The sequence below is a fragment of the Halyomorpha halys genome, unplaced genomic scaffold, assembly GCF_000696795.3.
Source record: "Halyomorpha halys isolate HHAL.00 unplaced genomic scaffold, Hhal_1.1 Scaffold391.1, whole genome shotgun sequence".
In the NCBI taxonomy this organism is placed as follows: domain Eukaryota; kingdom Metazoa; phylum Arthropoda; class Insecta; order Hemiptera; family Pentatomidae; genus Halyomorpha; species Halyomorpha halys.
The window spans coordinates 57,750-66,497 of NW_027107178.1; the positions used below are offsets into that span (position 1 = coordinate 57,750).

The 8,748-nt window shown below is 36.8% G+C and overlaps 1 long non-coding RNA gene across 1 annotated transcript in view; it reads left to right on the forward strand.

Moving 5' to 3' along the window:
* The first annotated feature begins 333 nt into the window (after positions 1-333).
* Positions 334-8,748, forward strand: part of LOC106682153 (uncharacterized) — a 147,346-nt gene continuing 138,931 nt past the window's right edge. Inside the window, exons 1-2 of the long non-coding RNA XR_010842905.1 lie at positions 334-588; positions 733-841. This is a non-coding gene — a long non-coding RNA (uncharacterized lncRNA). The remainder of the gene's footprint in view (positions 589-732; positions 842-8,748) is intronic.

Consider the following 8,748-nt stretch of genomic DNA (forward strand, 5'->3'; position numbering starts at 1 on the left):
AAGGAAGGAAAAAATTAGAATATTGTCTATATAATTTGTTAATTATAAAATTAAGACAGATTTGCATTGGAGTTAGTCAAATGGTGCTGCCATCTTCATTTTCACCCGTGAATTTTTTGTAGCCGGTTCCTGTCATGTTATCACACTTATCATACCGGCTTAAAATTTGAATTTCTTTTATTTCGTTTCATTAATATTAGCTGATAGTCTATTTAATCTTTATTATTATAATATTAGGTAAAATGTTTAAATAATTATACAATATTCCATTTTTATAAATTATTTAAAAGTAGGTTAAAACATAAGGATAATCCTAGAGCGGGAATGACGTTTACTGATCTATCAGGATGTGGAATTAATTCCTGTTGGTGTTGGTAATAATTTGTTTAACTTTGCTGCTGTTTTGAATGACAAAGTCCGATACCATGTGGACTCTTATTCTACATTTTATTTTTATAATATATAAATCCGGTCGAAGCATTCCATTTTGATTTGTCCGCCAATATTTATGCTGAGCATGAATAAATATGACCTGATGTAGCAGAAAGTATAAAGAATCGTTACAGTTTTCTGCATGATAAGATCATTGTAAGTGTTGTTTTATATTGTTTAGTTGTGATTTCATGAACGATTTTTAGATTCATTTACAACCGTTACATAATTAAATTAAATTCATATTTATGTGACCAAATTAACTTGCATTGCATAAATAATTTTGTGTTCAATGTGTAGTTAGTGATGGAGGGCCCAAACTATGCTGAATCACCTTTGACCAATCTGACAATTGGTCTGGAAGAAACCAAACTTTCATCGTTGAAGAAAAAGTTAGCTTTTTCACCAAGTAAGTCTCATTAAATTACCAATGAAAATATTCATTGAAATTAATAAATGGAATATGGTCCTGGTTCGGTAAAAAAAAACTCAAATAGTGACAACTATTTTAGTTTTAGACAATTATTGTTTAATAATTGTGAAAATTATTTTAGTTGTCACTGTTTGAGTTTTTTTTACCACACCCGGACCATATAACATTTATTAATAATATATACGGTCAATCAGCGATCTTCCAGTACTTCATTAAAATTGTATCAACATTTCCATTTTTTTTCATCAGAAAAATGATCCAATTAATTTAAATATTTAGTTCAATCGTAGTATGAAGATATTGAGGGATATTTTTGCATTTTGTTCTATAAATCATAAAGGTTAATATGTTATTAAAAAAAAAAATGGAAGAATTGAATTATAAACAAAATAGTTTACATATTGTCAGATGATATTATTTAAACACTTAATTTAGCTTTATCTCCAGTACTTGATGAATCTTGCATCTTCTATGAATTTTGTTTTTGTATGTTTAATTAACAGGCTTTAACACAGTTAAATTTTATTTTAGTAAGCTAATTGATAATGAATCATTAACACTTAGTATGGGTTCCTATGGTGAAAGAAACTGATTTGGAACCTGGCGTGCACATCTTAATTCCATGTGACAGTAGATTTGTATGCTGTGTCAGGTTGGCGTGGTTTTTGTATGATACTTTCAATTCCATCATATGGGCGTTTACTTATGTGTTATGTTTTATGGTTGTAGTTTAAATCTGAACTATTATTAACAATCAATATAATCAATTATATATACTATATAATTATATATAGTTGACCGTATAACTTTAAATATAAAATATAAGTTAAATATACAGTCACAAAAGAACAGATAGTTAAAAAACTATTTGTTCTTTTTTGACCGCAACCTTACCATCTTATATTTATTATTAATCCAGTTTTAATTGGATCACACCTTTCAATTTCTTTTGCTCAAGAGGAATGAACCAGGCTAAAATTTGAAATATTTGTTAGATCAAATTATTCCATGTTGTATAGTAACTGCTTGAAAGTGAAAGGTGCTCAGTAAATCATTTATTGGCCCAATAAAGGATAATAAAATGAAAATTTATATATATTTATTTTTTTGATGATCTAGGATAAAATTTTGTGTCCTCTAGTGATTCATAAACTCTAACTGGTTAAGATTACTACTATTAAAACCAGAAAGTTTTCTCAACCCACTCATATCAAACCCAACCAGAATAAAGTAAAAAAAAAAAAAAGTACTTCATTTTTCTATATCTTTCTCGTTTCCTTTTCTTCCCACTAACCTATTCGTGGTTTCTTTTGGAATCATTACTTGAACCTTATCAGGACATGTTCATGCTACGTCAACCATATTATTTCCATTTTTTTTCTACATGTTTTTCTCTTTAATTTTGTATTTTATCTCTTGGAGGTCAGCCTTCCTGTTTCCTCTGTTAAAAATGTGTTGATTTTTTTTTTATCTATAGTGTATTTTTGAACCTACATGCTGCTAGTGGAACCTATTATTTGATTCTTATACATATTGAAGCAAATATAAATAGATACTCTTTAATGGAATTGATAATTTTTAGAAAGTTCAAACTGCTTCTTTTTTTTAACTATTAAAGGAAAAAATAAATAAATAAAACCTTCACATCAAAATAATAAAAAATTTTGCCAAGTTGATATGTTGGTTTAACTTTCCCATCTGTTGGGTTCATAATTTCCTATATTTCAGATACATATTATTACCTACATTTTTCATTTGAGACTAAAATCTTTGGGACTATATGTTATTAAAATGTAGGTATGCCTAGGAAAATTTGAGAGGTGGAAATGTTGTTTATTAACTTTGTTGATAGATAAGTTATTTCTTTCTGGGCCACTTGTAGTCGTGGGAGTTGAGGCATAAAGGTCACTTAACGTGTCGTCCGTAGCTCAGGTGGTTGTGGCGCAGATCTTAGCAGCCTGAGAACTGTGGGTTCGAATGTGGTCCAGGGAGGGTCATCTTTTATTTCAGTGGTGGTCCCACAAAATGAAAACTTGACCATCCACCATGGTTAGAATAGGGTGGTACCCTGTAGACCCTCTCTATATGTCAGAAATGATTAGGAAGGGGGTGGTAAAAAAAACAAGAAAAGAAAAAAAATGGGCTATTTCTTTATATAGAGCCAGTTAAGATTTGAGTGGTGATTGCTCAAAAAATTTTGAACCTTGCATGCACAAGCTGCATTGAACTTTATTTTATTTTATATTTATTATTTTTTTCCCGCCAAAATACACTGCGGCCACAGAGAGCCTATTATACGCCATTCCTCCTCTGCTCAAAGCAGGCCAATGCCTTTGCGAATCTGGAGACTGTGCAAGGATCCACTGTCTCACAAAGTTTGGGGTCTAAAATACGATCCTTACCGAAGACGAGGAATCATGTTCTTGCTACTGTATCACATCTACAAATGATTTGGTTGACAGTCACATCATCCTTTCTGCTGAACCTGCAGATAGGGGATTCTTTCAATCTCATTTTATGGAGATGGTTATTCAGCTGACAGTGTCCTGGTCCCGTGTATAGACCTGTCACCCATCTTAAAATACTCATATCCATGTTAAGAAGAGTATTACTTCTTTTCGGGCAGGATCCCTTGAGGAACATTTTTGATTGTTCCATTCCTTAGGTATTTCTCCAGAGTAACCCAGCCTTGCTTTCACCAATCATTTTGATGTGCCTCTTCACAGGTAATTCGCCTCTGGATGAGACTAATCCCACATAAGGGGTCAGGTGTAAAAGGAGTGGTCTCAGACCCTTTCCTTGCTAGGTAGTCCGCTCGCTCATTACCTTTAATGCCTTTGTGTTCAGGCACTTATTCTACCTGCACCTTGTTGGCCAAGGAGAGAGAGTTTAAGTTAACCTTACTCTCTACCACCAATTTAGAACATGTTACATAGCTACCCAGCGCATGAATAGCTGCCTGACTATCCATAAAAATCGTAATTAGCCTTTCCCTTGTGCCCTCTTTTATTAAATTCTGGGCACAGACATTTATTGCAAACCCCTCAGCCTGAAATACTGTGGTGTGCTTTCCTAACGAAATGAATATGCCTTGATTAGATTGCATTGACTGTTCCATTAAGGATCCGTCTGTATAGCAGTTTACCCCATTCCATGGTATGTGTGGGGTAGACCCTTCTATCTTTACACTATAATAAGTTTCCCTATACTTCTTCATCTGATTATTAGAGTGCATAGCCAGGATCCCGTCTTCATTGATCCTCCTGAACAGTCTTCCATGCCCCTCATAGGTTAAGGAATGGGAATTTGTTCCTAATTTTGCAAGCCTATTTGCAGAGCTAAGAGTTTGAACCTCAATCTCTATATACAGCGGTGGTATGTTCAGAAGAACCTCCATCGCTGCAGAAGGAGTAGTGCTCATGGAACCAGTCATCATGAGGCATGCCAGTCTCTGAAGTTTCCCAAGCCAAGCTCGGGATTTACTGGTCGTAACCTTATGCCACCATACGATAGCAGCGTATAGGACAATGCGTTTTATCGCTGCCATGTACAAACAATATATGACATTTGGTTTAAGGCCCCAGGATTTACCTACAGTCCCTTTACATGCCTTGACACCTTAGTGCTTTCGTACTGGTCCTTTCTCAATCAAGAGTAACGCCAAGATGTTTGACTTCACTGTAGAATGCCAATTGTTTACCGTTAGATACGGCAGCCTGATTGCGATATTCCATCTGTTAGTGAAGACACAAAGACTGACCTTTTGAGGATTGATGCTCAGACCATATTCAGGGCATCATCCATTCATGATGTCTGCCGATGTTTGAAGCAATCCTGAGATAGTTTCTGGGAATTTACCTCCTATCAACACAGAGATATCATCTCATATCCCTGCGTGTAAGAACCTGCAATAATTGGATTTGATCAGCAAGGTGTCAACCACCATACACCACAGGAGAGGAGATAGCACTCTACTCTGCGGACAGCCACCAATAGGCTTCATCCACATCTTAGTGTGTTTTAGCTCTTCTAGCAATCTTCCTTCCAACATCACATTGATCTATTTGGAAAAAAGCTGTCCCATTCCTTTAATTTCTATGGCTCTTGCCATGGTTCTATTAAGAGTATGATCAAAGGCACATTCAATGTCAATAAAGACACCAGCCATAATCTCCCCGTAGGCCAGACTCTTTTCAATCCTGGATACTAAGTTGTGTAGGGCCTCACAGAATTTCCTGGATTGATCGGCAAATTGAGCGCTGTGTAATGGTCTCTCTACCAACGTAGTTTCCCTAATATGTCTGTCTATAACTTTCTCAAGTATATTCATTAAGAAGGATGTCACGCAAATAGGTCTATAAGCCTTGGAGTTGTCGTAAGACGCTTTCCCTGGTTTAGGTATATAACACACCTTCGACATTCTCCAACTACTTGGAATGTGACTCAGTGCCAAGCTTCCCCTTAGCTATACTAAGAGGTATGGTTTCAAGACCGGTAAGCCTTTTTATAATAAGGCTGGAAAGATTCCATCCATACCGGCTGATTTAAAAGGCGAAAACGATCTAATCACCCTTGCTAGAGTTTACAATCCTATTTGCCTCGACCCACTTGTCTTTACTACAAGTGTAGCTCTTGATAGTGGGAGTCATATCATTTTCTTCTGTCAGTACACACCCAGGGAAGTTTGAGCGTGCCAAAGCCTCCAGGGTTCCCATTTCAGAATTGGTGAACCCCTCTTCCACCCTGACAGCACCCAGTACTCCCCTTTCACAGCCCCCTGGATAGAATCCTATTAATTCTGAACATGGAGGGAGCATCATTGACGTCATTACAGAATCTCCTCCATACCCCTCTTTTGACCTTCCTCATAGCCTTGTAGTCAGTTAGTTCACTTTTATAAGTGTCCCAACAGCCTGTCCGTTTGGCTGTATTGAAGGGTCTCCTCAAGAGTCCATTTAGCCTAGCTAATTCCTCATTCCACCAGGTCGTATTCCTGTTGGATTAGATCCTGCATACATTGTTATTATCAGTGTAGGATCTTATAATCATGTCCGTTAAGGACGTATTAAAGCATTCAAGCTGCCAAGTGTTCCTGAAGGTTCTTGGACAACTCTTGACCTCTTCCTTGAGTTGAGTACAGTAGGAATCCTAATTCGTTAACTTTCGATTCCTGTACGCTGACTCGGTCACGTCACATGTTGACAAGTCATATCTGATTTATCAATGGTCTGAGCACGACTCTTTGTCCGAGACGTGCCAGTTCTTGATCATTGGACCTACTCGAGGAGTGGCTATAGTTATGTCTATAGTTATATCTATGACGTCTGCCCTCACCCTATTGACGAAGGTAGTTTTGCTACCTCTGTTGAGGTTCTGACCTCTAAGTCATGCCCTAAAAGATACTCTGAAAGACACTCACTTCTGTGGTTGGCATCCATGGTGGCCACTACTCCATTCTTCCCAGCCAACCAGTCCACCAACTTACTCAAGGCTGCTGTCGAGATGGCCCCTTCATAGGGGAGATAAACAGAGGCAATTGTCACCTCCCTATGGGTTCCTCCTTTGAGAGCCAACCTCACTGCTGCCAATAAGTGGCATAGAGGCAGCATATTAAGTTTACTCTTATACAGGCATGCATTGGCACAGAAATAATGCTGTACAATGCACCCCCGAGATGGTATATAAAATTATTAAACTAGAGGAGTAGTAGAACAGAGTCCTGTAGGATTCTGGTCTCTATCAACAGAGGATGATGGGCCTGGTCATCCCTCAGTATCCTGGGACCACCCTGCACACCTCGTATCAACTCTCCTGGTCGTTCCTGGTCCCAAAGGGTTCTGGTCCCTAAAACCATAGGTGGAGGTGCCCTGTTGACCTTCAGTATCCTGAGAACTGACCCCAGGCCTTCTCCTAGCCCTCTTGGATGGTCCGAGTCCTGATGAGTTCCAGTCCCTATCAACCGAAGCTGATGGGCTTGAAGGTCTCCCAGTATCCCATATCCAATCCACACTCCTTGGCTCGCCCTCCGCAGCAGAACCAGGTCCTGTAGAGCTCTGACCCCTGTCAACCAGAGTTGTTGGGCCCGGAACACTTTAGTCTCCTGTAGTTGTGCTCCGGCTTTATTGATGGTGCACTAACTTCTCCTCATTGTGCCCAATCCTCTGCCATTTCGCCTTCTAGACTAGGGTCTGGGAGCAGCATTTCCACTTCCTTAGCCCTGCTGAGGTTCCTCATCGCTCATCTCTTCCACAATTGTGGCAAGTGAGGTCAGAACATCCTCTGGCAATTCCACTGCTGGATTCGAGTCCCATCGGATATTTTATACATATTCATATTAATTTAAAATTCACTTATTATTTAGTAATGTCATTCCCAAAACTTGTTTTTATATGACATAAATAAATAATATTGTCGGAGTAATAATAAAAGTTATGTTGAAAATACTAGCGCTTGATCACTTTTTTCCTTAAGCTAAACTTAAACTATATCTTGTTCTGTTTTAGTAAACATTTTCTATGTTCATTCAATTCTTTCCTAGGTTTTATTTATAAAAATTTTTTTCAACATCTGACACAGCTATAATATTATTTTACGACCTTTATTGTTAACTTTGGCTTTTAGGGAAGGGTTCTTATTTTCTACTTTCCTCTAGCTTTGATTTTTTTTAAGGTAAGGTTCCATAACTACCTTTTGCTGTATGTTTTAGCTTTTTCATGTAAATGGTATTAGTGAGTTTGAGGGAGTCATAAAGTGATTATTTTCAAAGTGAACTTTCACTTTGAAAAAATCATGAAAGCTTTTATCCCAGGCATAAAAATAATGAGATGAATGAGGATTCAAATTGGTATATTGGACCCTGATCTAGTGCATTAGTTTAATTAATGATAATTTGTCCAGAATAATTAAGAAGAAGGGAAACTTACCAGTTGCAAAACATGGTATGACATAGCCCAAATCCGTCTACAATTTACCAAATGAAAAGGTTAAATTAGGTAGCCTAAACCTGTCAAAGAATGAGGTGAAAACAATAACAGATCTCCTTATGGGTCACTGTTCGCTAAAACATCTCAAGTAGGTGAAATTTGTGGAAGATTACTACTGCCGTCTATTGCTCAAGTCTTTCACAGACGAGAAATTGGTGGAAGATTACTACTGTCTTCTATTACTCAAGTCCTTCACAGAGCACCTGAACAGCCTTGTCAGTAATCATTTCCCCCAAGCTTGCTCAGCTACCAGGTCCTCTTAGTACTGGAGCCCAAGAGGAGAAAGAAGTCAGTTATTCCACCCCAATTTTTGATTGCTTTAATGAAAACTATGGTTACTATATAAACCTATATTTACAAGTCAAAACTGATGAATCTGCCGAATATAGTTAGGAGGAATAAAAAATGGCTGCTGATTCAAAATGTTAAAAAAAAATTACTTTTTCTTTCAGAGTTGCTTATCTTTAAAACTACCTACAACAATAAAAAACTTGATAGATCATTTAATGTAAGGTAAATTGATTAAAATATGATTCCTAATAGAGCTGTTTACGTTCAATAGTTTCCTAGTTACAGTTTTTTTTGAAAAGGAACATTTCTTAAAAAATGTTCTGATAAATCAGTAGTTAGTGAAAAATTTCATATTCATATGCAAATATACTAAAAACTAGTACCCCTAGGAAGATAAATGTTATAAAGTACTTTATGTTACATTAAACTATCTTTAATTTGATTGCTGGCAGCCATCTGTACTGGTTCCAGGGATATCGTTTCTCATAAATCTAAAATGTAGTCCATACCAACTACAAATCATCTTGTTAATATATTTGGCCAAATATCAGATTTATAATGAAAACTACTACTCCTACAAAGATAAACATTATAAACTACTACTCCTAC